The sequence below is a fragment of the Pleuronectes platessa genome, chromosome 4 (genome assembly GCF_947347685.1).
Source record: "Pleuronectes platessa chromosome 4, fPlePla1.1, whole genome shotgun sequence".
NCBI classification, from domain to species: domain Eukaryota; kingdom Metazoa; phylum Chordata; class Actinopteri; order Pleuronectiformes; family Pleuronectidae; genus Pleuronectes; species Pleuronectes platessa.
Window position 1 is genome coordinate 8,279,033 of NC_070629.1, and position 12,958 is coordinate 8,291,990.

Below are 12,958 nucleotides of genomic sequence, written 5' to 3' on the forward strand. Positions count from 1 at the left end.
AAGACGACTGAACTTCAGCTCCTGTAATGTTGTCTTCACTTGGACGAGGAATCACTACCATATAGCTCATAGATTAAATATAAAGATGGATAACGTGTCTCGACTTCCTCCCACTATCCAGAAATTCTACCAGGGGTTAGGTTGCAAGGTCCTGCCAATACATGCGCTTGACTAATCATTGTCTCAGTTGTCTATCATAATGTTCTCCCCTGTACTATAGAATCAAGTGAACAGGTAATTAAAACAAAGCTTACCGGAAGAATTAGCACATGTATACAACTGCCAAAAACAACAGAGACCATCTTTGGCGTGAACTTTGACTCTATAGTTTGATGCATCCACAGGCAGGGTTTATGATAGGCACTGGAGCCTGCCCCCAGGGGCGATAAAGACACTTAGGCTTCACTCCGTCATGTCGTCCATCTTTTAATAAAGTTAATGGCATAGCTACCCTGGCAATCTGTGTATAGCCTCCATATCAATGCTGAAGTAACTGGGTAGTGTGCAGGTAGACTGCATGTTGATTTGCAATGTGTTCCTACAATTTCTCCATGTCAGAATCAAATATTCAGCTACATCACTCTGATTACATTCAGAGTTTAATGAGGTATTATTACTGCCTGTAAGATCTTATTGCATCAATCGTGGACAATAAGGCGACCAGACAAGAAGATGAGGAGGACAGTATTGTGGATATGTCTGCATGATTCTATAGAGCCACTATTCGTCTTTCATTCAAGGCGAAAATTGCTGTGTTAGATAAATCCTTTCATGGGAGGAAACAATAATAGTGACAGGTTTCCTCAATGCAGTGGAGTTTGCAGCTGCTGTGAACGCTGCCTCACTTCCTCCTTTGCTACAGATGAAGACAGGGAGCAGTGACTCATGGGATCAGATCATGCTGGAGTCATCATACCGGGATCCGTGAGGCAAAATCTGATTAGCCGGTCAGGAGGCAAGAAGAGTCATTCCCCCTTCATCGCAACTGGAATCATTTTCTGCAAATCACGTTGAGTCGTTGCTGGTATATCTTCAATTAAGGATCAAATATACACATCAGCTCTGGGACTATTTAAACAGTGTCTCACAAACTGTTTTCCATCCTGTTTACACTGTCCAAAAGGTCCCTGTACTAGCAAGTATCTGCAGGTCTAACATTGATTTTTCAACAATAAAGGCTAGCATTGACTACCCAGTAAGACTTGATGGGCTTAGTTTCCATTAGGAAGTACAGCACTTAGTTCACTTAGAATTTCCAATTAGAGGTATTGCACTGGGAAAACATCTATATTTTCATTTAGGAGGGGCTGACAATGAACTCTGATTTTCCTGCGGGCCAAGATAACACTAGACAAACACAGCAGGAAATAGGCTGGGCAGCTCTCAGCCTCCTAACAGCTACGAAAGCTAAGCTACTCCCACACACTAGCTCAACGCAGCTCTCAGAGAGCAGCCATTGTGGGGGCCCCTCCTGCTGCTGATAATCCTTCATGGGCCCCTCTGTAGTGCCAACCCCGGAGAGAGGCCATTAGCCCGGCTGCAGCTCCTTCCTGGATAAGCTGTAGCTTACCAGCCTTGCAAGCCGAGGGGCAACTTTTTATTGTCCTTTCCAAACTTTATGTGTGAGTGCAGGGCAACAGCGTGGGAGGGGCTGCATGTGATGGAGTCTGCAAAAGAGCATGTGTGTGCGTGATGCATGCATGCGTGTGCTCAAGCTGCGCGCTTCCAGCACTTCCTGCCCGCTAAAGGCAAATCCCACGGTAGGGAGGGTGAGCTCTATCAGACCAGAACAATGCCAGAAAAAGGCTGTCATAAAAACAAACTACCATGCTCTGGTTTGCACCGGGAAGAGGAGGGTGGGGGCATACTTTCCTCCAAACCCTCCCACTGCCCACTTTATCTGCATCATTATTCACGCATACACATTAAAACACACAATTTCAGATATCCAGTCCATGCTCCACTATTCTTTACCGTTATCTTTTGTTGCTAGGCTATTTGCATACTCTATTTAAGAAACAAAGCCTGCAAACAGTAAGAGGCAAGAGCTGACTATGCATAGACATCTACTCTATGCAAAGTACATACACACAAAGCAATGTTGCCACTGAGAGTAAAGAATAGGAACCTCTGCTTCCACTCTGTGTCCAAACAGCTTTGACATGTCATCTAAACCAGGAAAACAAAAAAAATAACAGAACAATTCCAGCAGTCCTCTGTACACAAAACACAGTGTGAACAACTGAGCCAGAAAACATCTGCTGAGTCGCAACAAACAACAGGCTGCCAATGAACAGGCACGTCGGGGGGCCTCAAAATACATACTAAATACCTTACGGTGCCCCCGAAACACAGTTGGCCTGCTGACAAGGTTTTTGGCCGAGCATATTGCCGTCTCTCTCCAATCCAGCTTTACAATTTCAACCAAAGCCAAAGATGGGCTGATTCAGGAAACAGGATGAAATGGGAAAGATGAGTCGAGATGCTATCGGAGAGAAAATGACTGGACACGGATGAATTTTAATGAAGATTTCTCCCCCTGAGTATGTATTTGAATTGGTTAGACGATTAGAAAGACGTGTTGCCTGGCCAAAGATACCACACATAGATGGATGCTACTGTGAAAATGCAGATACTATAAAATGTAATGATCCATCAGTAAAAATTACATCTCAGTGAAAAGTCATTAAGGGCATGGTTTCATATTTTAGGAAATATGCTTATTCTCTTTGCTTGCCAAGAGTCCAATAGCAGATCGATACCACTCCCATACAGCAGTGGTATATTAAATACGCTGGAGACAGCAGTGATTATCTTAGCTTTGCATAAAGACTGAAAGCAGGGAGAGACCGGGTAATCTCTCATTGCACAAAGATAACAAAAATCCAGCTGACAGTACCGCTACAAGAAATCATTAATTAACACATTACGCACGTTTAAAGAAATAGCTCCACATGGGTTTAAAGCACATGGTTTCTGAAATAAACTGATTAATGTTTGGGCTACACAATGTCTTAAAATAGTGAAAAAAGACTTTCATTCATCCAAAAATCCATTATCCATACTCCACTCCCAGCTGACAAAGACAGGGCATACACATCCAAAAATTCCTCAGAATTTGCCCAAGCCCAACGTGACGCCTTCACATGATGTCTTGTTCTGTCTGATCAGCAGCTTTAACCCACAATTGATTCTTTTTGAGTCTTTGGCATTTACAGTGAAACATGCCAAAGGTGAATAATAATCACAACTGAGTAGCTCAAGTCAATGAAATTTCACATTTAGACTGTGGCAGAAAAAACATGGCAGCGATTAGCTGATTATCAAAATAGTTCCAGATAATGGTGGTCCAACTAATGGATTGTTTCTGCTCTAAGTGAACCATGTGGGATAAACTCCTGACACCACTCTCATATCTGTCTGTTCAATCTAGGGCAAGCAAAGTTAATCCGTGACCAGCAATGACCCCAACTAGTTAGCTTGCTAGCCTGCTTTCAGGCCTTGTCCACACTTCTGTGGATATATAGAAATACAACTTTCTTTTTCAAAATATCTTCATCCAAACAAAAATAAAAAAAGGCTTGAACAAGCGTCAAATACCAGAAAACATTGTTAGCATGCTCAGTGAGCTGATTCTCGTTTGGTAGTAATAACTTCAAAATGTCGGTGATGTGGTGCACTGATACGAGAGGCTAAGCTAACAGTTTCCTGACTCCTGAGCATAATAACTTTATAGCTTTTCTTTGACTGAGTAATAAAAATGAAAACAGAAAGACACAGGCCAGCACCTTTGCAGTCACTCAATGTTTAAAGTTTAATGTCAAGCCCACTGTATTCTGAGATACTGTGGCTGTCATCAGTTTTTATGACATTGTTTTACTGAACCCTACTCTACCTCCAAAAAATCCATTTAACCTTTCTAACTCTACATGTGACCGGTTTTACATAATAAAACGTGGGTGGAGATGCTGTTATTGATAGATACAGTCATTCAGAGAGCAGAGTGTGTGTGTGTGTGTGTGTGTGTGTGTGTGTCTGTGAGAGAGAGAGAGAGAGAGAGAGAGAGACAGAGAGAGAGAGGCAGGCAGGCAGCAGATGGACAAAAGTGGTCAGCTGGTAACAAACAAGCAGGTCAGTGGCCTAGTCCACCTCTGTTCTACCACTCATAAATAATGCAGAGGGACTGAAGCCTCCCCGAGCAGCTCCACCAGGCTCCTTCTAAAGACCTCCAACTCTCCGAGAGGGTCTCGCCAAGGCACACAGAGAAAGATGGTTGAGCTGAAGAAGGCAAACACACCTTCACGTCATGGCGGGGAGAACGGATTATATCTCCCATCTGCTCATTCTTTTATTTCAGACAACAGCAATTAGATTTGGGGGAAGCCTCTCAACACCACGATCGGACATTTTCTGAAAACAAACTGATTGTTCTGGAAATTACTGGTCAAAAAGACCCTCCTCCATGTTAGAGTGAAAGGATTTGGTGCATCCAGCTAGTCCTGCTCCACAGATCGGCCTCCAGGAACATCAGCATGCACCATATTGGATTTTCCGTCACTGATTTTCCTGGAAACACTTCTCCCCCCACAGGGCTTATTAATTTATTGATTGCCCCAAAGGGGAGCTGCATCATTCATAGAGGATGACAAATATGTATTTCTGCTTTGTGGTCTATATTCTGAGTGGTGTGTTGCATGTATTGGCAATAATATAGTTTTTTTTTTACAATAACACCAAAAAGACTTAATTTGACTGAAATGAAATGAGAGAACGATTAGTATTGGCTGGTCCTGGGGAACTGGCATTACCATTAAAGCCACCAAAAGGATTATACTATACTTTCTCTATCCTGGCAGAGTTTTCATTCACAGTAAGCTGAATGTGCACTTGTCTGTTCAATTAACGTTGAGCTGTATAAGTGGTGAGTTCGTACTCTTTGGCAATGCAAAAATGACCTCATAATGTTGGTCGAAATTGAGCCGAAACGAGCGAGAGAGAGGAGGAGGAGAAGTAAAAAGATGTATGTGTAAAAGCTGGTGAGAGTGATAGATGATGAGAGGTAAAGAAGGAAAGAGAGAGAGAGCTCAAAGGGAAGGCTAAGTTGCAGAAGAGCAAAAGCCTCTCCTCTCGGAATGACTGCAATCACAGCTGCTGCCAAAACCCTCTGGATCCATCCTGAGAGGCTGACGAAAACTTCTCAACAGGCCTTGAAGCCACTGAAGGGGGGGGGGGGGGGGGGAGACTTACTCATGTGTGTGTTCAATGTGAGGAGTTTCTTCTTCATTATAACTTTTGTCATCCAAATGTAAATAAAGAAAAGACAAACAAATAAGGGAACATCATCTACCATCATCAAGGTTGCCAAAAGAACACAGACAAATATAATATGGGCAACTTGGGAAACATGTTCACAGACTTCACTACATGTGCAGAGCGTAAAGAGACACACAGTCAAAGACAGAAACACTGCAAATGATAAGCCACAACTCTGAACAGGTTCCTCCGCTCATAGTGTCACCAACTTAAGTCGAATGTTCACTATAAAATAGTTGATTTTTGAGCCGTTGATGTCCCACAATGCAACACCCAGAGGGAAGGAAGGTGCTCCTCGCAAATGGCTGTAATGAATTGCAGGCTTTGATAAGACAGTTCCACATAAACACGAGAAAACAACAATAAAGAAAAAAAAGTCCTGAATCACCGGAAACACTCAACGATCTGCTTGTGACATTTTGTGACAGTGACATTTTAAATCTGTGTCTGATGCAACTTAAATCACTTCCTTTGTACTCGTGTCTCTTTTTACTGAACAGTAGACGGAGACGATTCATATATTGTATATACTGTTTGGGGGCGCCCTTAGCTCGGTTGGTAGGGCGTCCCCCCCATGGGCCTCGGCCAGCAGCGGACCCGGGTTCGATTCCAGCCCGCGGTCGTTCTCTGCATGTCACTCCCCTCCCTGCCCCATTTCAACTCTGTCTCTAAAAACTATCAATAAAGCATAAAAAAATGCCAAAAAAAAAAATTGTATATACTGTTTGCAATTACATGAAACAAATCTTTTATCCTTTTTGCAATTTGTCTTTTAAATGGTGCATAGATTCTTATCCCCGTGCAATCTCTTTAATTTTGTATCCACTTTTAAACATATTATGTCATTGACTTTGCTGTTTTCTGTTTAATATACTATATACATTTTTATCTCTTGTATCTTGTATCTAAAACCTGTCTGTGTATGTGTTTTTGTACAAGCTGTACCAAATTAATTGCCCCTGGTGAGATAAATAAAGTTATTTGAATTGAATTTAACAAAACGTGCCAACAGAAGGTTGTGTTGAAAACTAAAACCCGATAATAGCTAAGATGTTACTGTTAGTTGTAGCATCTAATTTCACAATATCGCGTTGTAAAAGGTAAAAAAACATAATGAGCTTTCTTACCCACATTATCACTAACTTCAGGTTCTAATGTGGTAACTAATCTTTGTCTTACAACAGGTCTCTCTTTTTCTTTATGTGGTGTTTAAATGTCCCATCATTTCTTGGCCATTTCCTGCAGCACGTGTTTACAGCACAAAGAAACCGTGCTCTAGGGCACTAGGGGTGAAAGTTCAATGAAACAACCCAAAAAAGGCTGGTTGGGGGGGTTGCTTTCAGACGCATGATTCCTCTTCAGGAAAAGGAAAGGCCAAATAAAGGCACATCCCAGGAAGAGAGGGAGGAAGGACGAGGAGCAACATCCTGGTTGGAGGAAGAAACAACGTTTATGGTTTTAATTGACCAAGTTGTCTCAGTCATGTTTAAATGTGGGAATCACACGGTATCATAACTAATGTGACAGTGGCGTGCTAATGTGTAACACTCCTTGACATTTCTGTGTTCAACATGTGTGTGTGATTTAGTTTCGCTGTGTCATTTTTAGTCCACAGCTGTGCACATATCCACGTCTTTCTCAACACACACACATTGTCTTGTCCCAGATAACGAGCCAATAGCATCGCTGAGTCGGGCTCGAACAAGCTGAGAGCAAGAAGACATAAGGTTTCTATCACTTTGACCCTGCAGCCGACCACGGCCCATTCATTCACCATGATGTTCTTATAAACAAGCTTCTTCCCTTCCTAAACATCAGCCTGAGCAGCCCAGCCCTGCCTCGCCTCCTGCTGTCTCCCTCCAGCACACACACACACACATGCACACGCCCACGCACACACACACACACACACACAAAACACCCATCTGCGTCTACTCCTCTGACCTTGCATCTGGCCTGCCATGAACCATATCTGCGCTCAGAACAAACACACATGCGCGCACACTAACACACACACACACACAACACACACAATGGAGTATTAAAAATTTAAAAACACGATATTGTTTACGCAGCGCCAGGGCACAGTGGTCACAGTGAGAGATGTGAACTCTCCTCAGCTCAGCACAGACACCAGCTTGAAACAACAAAAAACAAAAGCAAATCAGCTTCTTAAAAGATTGGTAGAGAAAGGAAAGACAGGAGTTAAATCGTCGGTGGGATGAAAAGGATGTTTTTGAAGAAAAAAAAGCTTTTTGTTGGAAGCTAGCACATCAGCTGTTGCTCAGTGGAGGATGTGAAAAGAAAAAAATCTTCTCCCACCATCGAAAACACATTATCGTCAGTGAACTGAGATCTTTATGCTGTTAGAGCATCATCCCCGTAAACATGGGCTGAGCGGTGCGAGTGTGCGACCCTGTGTGTGCCGCTTTGGAGTTACATAATCACCCCCGATATCACAGGAGTTTACTGTGCATTCAGCTGCAGGCCATGTGGGCTACGGGATCTGTTTGTTGCATTGACGTGATGCATGTGACACCGAGATGACAATTAAACACACACAGGCACACACACGCACACACACAGTGCAGACAGGAGACATCTGGTGCAGCAACGATGTAACGGCTATGATGCAATGTTGGCCTTTTAGTGTCAAAACGCACAGCTTGTGTCACAGACAGTACGTGCGCACAGACACACAATCACAATAGCACACACACTGACACCAACAGTGAAGGAATTAGTTAATTCCTTAATCAGAGAACTAATGCGAGTATTTTGATGACTGCTTCGTTATTCGAGTCACTTTTTAAAAAAAAATTCTGCTTCTTTAATGTAACGGTTTGCCGCCTTTCTTTGGAAAAAACAAGTCTTTTCAAGATAGGATCATTATTTACAGTAATTTAGACAAAACAATGAATCGACCGATGGAAAAAATCATCGGCAGATTCATCAGTTATGAATCCAGCTGTCAAGCCGCAGCCCTACAGGGAAATGTGCAGCTGCAGGAGCACATGTACAACAAGACGCCCAGAGGGGACATCTGTCTTACTTGTCCTCCAAAATACAGTTTTAAAAAGCTGAGTTGTATTACATATGAACCTGCACACGTATGCCTGAGCCTGACTGTAAGAGCCTGCCTGTTTGCGTCCAGTTCTTTGTCTGTCTGACTGTGTGCTGCTTAATTGTGCGTGTGTGTGAGGAGCATGAGGAGTGTGTGAGGGAGGATGGGAAGGAGGCTGGCTGCAAAGATGTGGAGTCCATTGTGTGTCCCACAATGAAGAGATCGAGTCGACAGGAGTCCTGTGGCTCTCTCAATGGAGGTATTAACATCTGGGGCCAGAGGGCTGCAGTGTGTGTGCGTGTGTGTGTGTGTGTGTGTTTGTGTGTGTGTGTGTGTGTGTGACTGTGTGTGAGTGTTTGTCTTTGTTGTAACTGTCCTGAATTTTCAAGGCTTTTTTCCAGCCTTGTGTTAATGCAGATGTCAGAACAACTCCTCCAACCAACCACATTGCTTTCACAACTTTTGTCCTCATAACCTGCTTCATCCTTGTACAATATAATTTGTGCGTTTATGTGAAGCAGTGTTTGAATTCTTAGGGGTCTGTGAACTACACAAACCAGAAGGTGTATAATTAAACTTTGTTAGGATCCATCTCCACTGCTTCCCCACCACTCTGCAAAATGTCAACCTGCGGCTAAATGCTAAAGCTGAATTTGACTAGAATATGACTTTCATTAATCTTCGCACACACACACACACACACACACACACACACACACACACACACACACATACACACAGACGAGTCGCCCACAAAGTTACAGAGGGACAGAAATCCTATGACAAACTGAAATTACAACAGAGAGCTGATCCTTAAGTGCAACAACGCTCATATGAAGTCATCCTCCTTCCTCCTCCACCCCACATGGCTCCTCCACTATCTCACCCACATCCTTTACCGTAGCTTTCAGGGCCACGCTCCCCCCGTACTGGCTGTTATTTAACTGCCAGTGGCACCATCCAGCTTGTAAAAAAAAAAAAACAGGAAAAGGAAAAACAGGCCGGACCCCCTCCAGCCGTCCTCCACTCCTCCTCCTCTTCCTAAAACTACCACGTCTTCACACAAGCCCATGCTCCCTGTCCAGTGTGGACGCCTGCCCCTTCCTCCCTCCCCAGTAATTACAATAATCACTCAACTGAAGCTAATACTTACTTCATTAAAGCAAAAAAAGAGAAAAGAAAGAAGGAAGGAAAGGGGGTGGAGGATACGCAGGAAAAGCACTCTCAAGTAATATCTCAAGTCTGTCAGAGTAAGAGCTTCAATTTTGAGTGTCATCTGAGGAAACAGGAAATAGATAGGACGGCTTGATTTTATTCTCAAACCTAAAACCTAAACATTTTGAAACATACGCACAAGTTTTGCTGAATATGCTGTAGAACTTTGTTTGTGTGGAGAATACTTTGTCATGTCAGCACATCATCTGAAGGTATAAACTCTGTGGTCAGGCAGATTACTATACTTAAAGAGTAAGATATGCAATATTTGAATAGAGCTATGGAGTATTGTTTATTTAATTTTAAAATTCATTGCCTATTTTATTATATTTCACACTTTTACACGCTCTCTACCATTGACTGGCTCTGACCGATCTCTGCTGCTGTAACAAGTGTGGGATCAATTATGTTATCATGTTTTATGTGTTTTTATACGTCATGTTATTATTTAAGAATACGTTTGATGTCGATGCCTCTGAAGTTATACTGACATTTTAAATCAGTGCCTGATGCAACTTAAATCATTTCCTTAGTACTGCAGCCTGTGCAGCGGGATAAGACAGTTAGGATACTGCATGTGCTGTTTGCAGTTACATGTAATATTATACTGATGGCTAAAGAACTATTAAACACTATCCAACAAAGAGAGGAGCCTTAAAGTTCATCACAGGGGCATCACACACACACACAGGCACAGACACACACACACAAACACACACACACACACACACACACACACACACACGGAATTAATGCAGGATAATCATAAAATGTGAGCAGATGTGAAGTGAGAAGTGGCTACAGCCCTAACACAGTATCACGAGTGGCCAGCGGAGCAGCAGTCTGGTTGTAGATCCACAGACTTGATCCCGGTCCAGCAGCTCCTGACCGCACTGCGCTGTGTTTACACTGCGCTTAAATCGCAGATAAAGTTGCAGCACGTCGGTGTGAGGGGCACACACACACACACACACACACACATGAACTAACCTACACAGCACCTGGGTCATCCGAGCAGAAAGAAAGCGTCGCAGCGCAACGTGTCGTATATTTCCAAGAAAAAACCCGGAGGCTCCGTGGCAACAGTTGGAGATGTGGAGTCTCGGGGGTGAGGATGTTGATGCGTTCAGTCCACTTTGATTCCTCACAGAACCGCGGGCACCATTAGAACAAACGAGGGCTGCAAACTTACCTTATTATTACTGTGATGGTGGGGATGATTCCAGCCGACGCGTCCTGCGCTCTCCTCCCCGACACATCCACTATCCTTCTTCTTTTCCGTTATCTCGGGCCGGTTCGCTCTCAATCGGAGTTAGACATTATTCCACATCCTCATCAGTCTCTCTTTGAGTCTCCCTCTGTGTCTCACTTCTCGCCTCTGTTATGGGTTTCTCTGTTTTTCCGGGAGTGAGGCGAATCGAGCCATTTGATCCTGTCATTCAGTTTCCACACAGAGAAACTGGCTCTCCGCGCAACTCCCTCCCAAGGCTTTGTAACACGAGACCGGAGGAGGAGGGAGGAGAGAGAAGAGAGAGGGGGGGAACGGGAAGAGAGAAAGAAGGAAAAAGAAAAAGCGTGAATTCAATCCTCTGTGTGGGACGAGCTGGATGGATATGTCCGCCTCTCCGTGTCCCTGCGCAGAGGAAGTTTCAACGGTCCGCACCAAACACAGAGCGGAGCGGTCGTGGCGCTGCGTGATGTGCCAACCCCCACTGGAGACGTGTGCGTGTGTGTGCGCGGAGCTGCAGCGTGTGTGCGCCCCCAGCCCACCACTCCTGCAGTACGCATCACAGCAGGCACCAGGGAGGATTTAAAAAAAGGCACACAACCAGGTCTCCGCCCATTAGCCTCTCTGCACGAGGGGCCCCGGCACAGACCGAGCGGGGGGCCCCAGCGGCCACGCTGCCTGATTGAGACAGCTTCATTTGGCACAGAGTCTGTTTTCAAACAAAGTGCCTCCCAACCTGGGCTCTGACCCCGAGACACCCAGGGGTCGTTTTTAACAGGCACCCACAGGCACTTTGTGGAGCAGGGTGGCCTGGAAAGAGACCATTGTCACACTGGAGCGTCTGGTTCTCCTCCACTTCCTGCCCTACTGGAGTACCAATTAGCAAGGCACCAGCTCCTAACCTAAACTATGGCTACATCCATACTACAACATTTTTGTTTGAATATGTGCATTTTTATTATCAAACTATCTCTGTTAAGAAGAGCATTTTGGCTCCGCGTCAATCTCAATCCCAGTCCATAACACGCCAGAAAACACACCATGTGACCACTCACGTACCCTGGACATGCTCATGCAGTGATAAACAGGAAGGCATGTGCGTCCCACTGGACAAGGGAATTGTCGCAGATTGCTCAGATAAAGGCTCGTCGCCTGCATTGCATGTGTAAACTCCACAGTCAACTCTTCATTACTGTCAACATTACTGGGACAACCCGTTCCTGTAGATACATGCTGGACAACATCAGGAGAATATGTCCCCTTCTCACTCAGAAGGCGGTCTTCATCCAGGACATGGTCAAACGTTACACCCCAGCCCGTTCCCCCCATCTGCATCTGACAATCAGCTGGTTGCTCCCTCACTGAGAGCGAAACACTCAACAAAATCCAGACTGTTTGCTTCATCAGGACAGCAGGAAGTCTGCACATTACATGTAGCACTTTGTAGTTGGGCTTTCTTGAAGAAAATTTTACTTGATTCTTGTTGTTCTGGGTTTGTACCCTCAAGGTTGAATGCACTTATTGTAAATCGCTTTGGATAAAAGAGGCAGCTAAGTGAAATGTTATGTAATGTAAACAGCTGTAACATTGTAAAACACAGAATGAACCTGCACAACAGGGTCAGCAATGGTTTTTTAATTGCTTATCTATGCTGCGTTCTACACTGGTAGTTGAGGCCATTGCTGGTTGTTTTCTTCCTGAAGGGATCATGTGATGGGAGCCTGACAAAATTAGCGAAGGCTAAGTCGTGACCGAAAAAGACCCAATCAGCAAGCGGTTGTGAGTGTCTACCTCATGGTTTCCATTGACTAAACGCTGCAGTCATGTTGGCGGCCTTCTTTGACGTCTATTTGTGACAGAATTGATCCGTTTTCAAACAACAATGTAGAAGTATGGATGTGGCCTTATGCTGTCCCTCTGCAGCAGAGAAGAATATTCCACAAGGGATCAATGCAGCATTAATACAGCCATTTTATCATTTAGCCTCACTGTTATTGGACTGAACTGAGAAAAATGCAACCAAGGATAAAATAAAAAATCTGTTGTTTCTGAGTCTTTCATCCATTTTCTCAGGGAGACTTCAACTAAATGTAACTTGTATCTATTCTTTTCATTTTTCTTTGGGAGGGGGGGGGGTC

At 44.1% G+C, this 12,958-nt stretch overlaps 1 protein-coding gene across 2 annotated transcripts in view; it reads right to left on the minus strand.

The window, feature by feature from the left end:
* The window catches only part of sema4c (sema domain, immunoglobulin domain (Ig), transmembrane domain (TM) and short cytoplasmic domain, (semaphorin) 4C), a 96,939-nt gene extending 85,620 nt beyond the window's left edge, over positions 1-11,319 (minus strand). Inside the window, exon 1 of one of the 2 annotated variants that reach the window (XM_053420841.1) lies at positions 10,785-11,319. The gene's annotated coding sequence lies outside the window, so the exon portion shown is untranslated. The remainder of the gene's footprint in view (positions 1-10,784) is intronic. The other variant, XM_053420840.1, reaches the window with a different exon arrangement.
* Between the last annotated feature and the right edge of the window lie 1,639 nt (positions 11,320-12,958).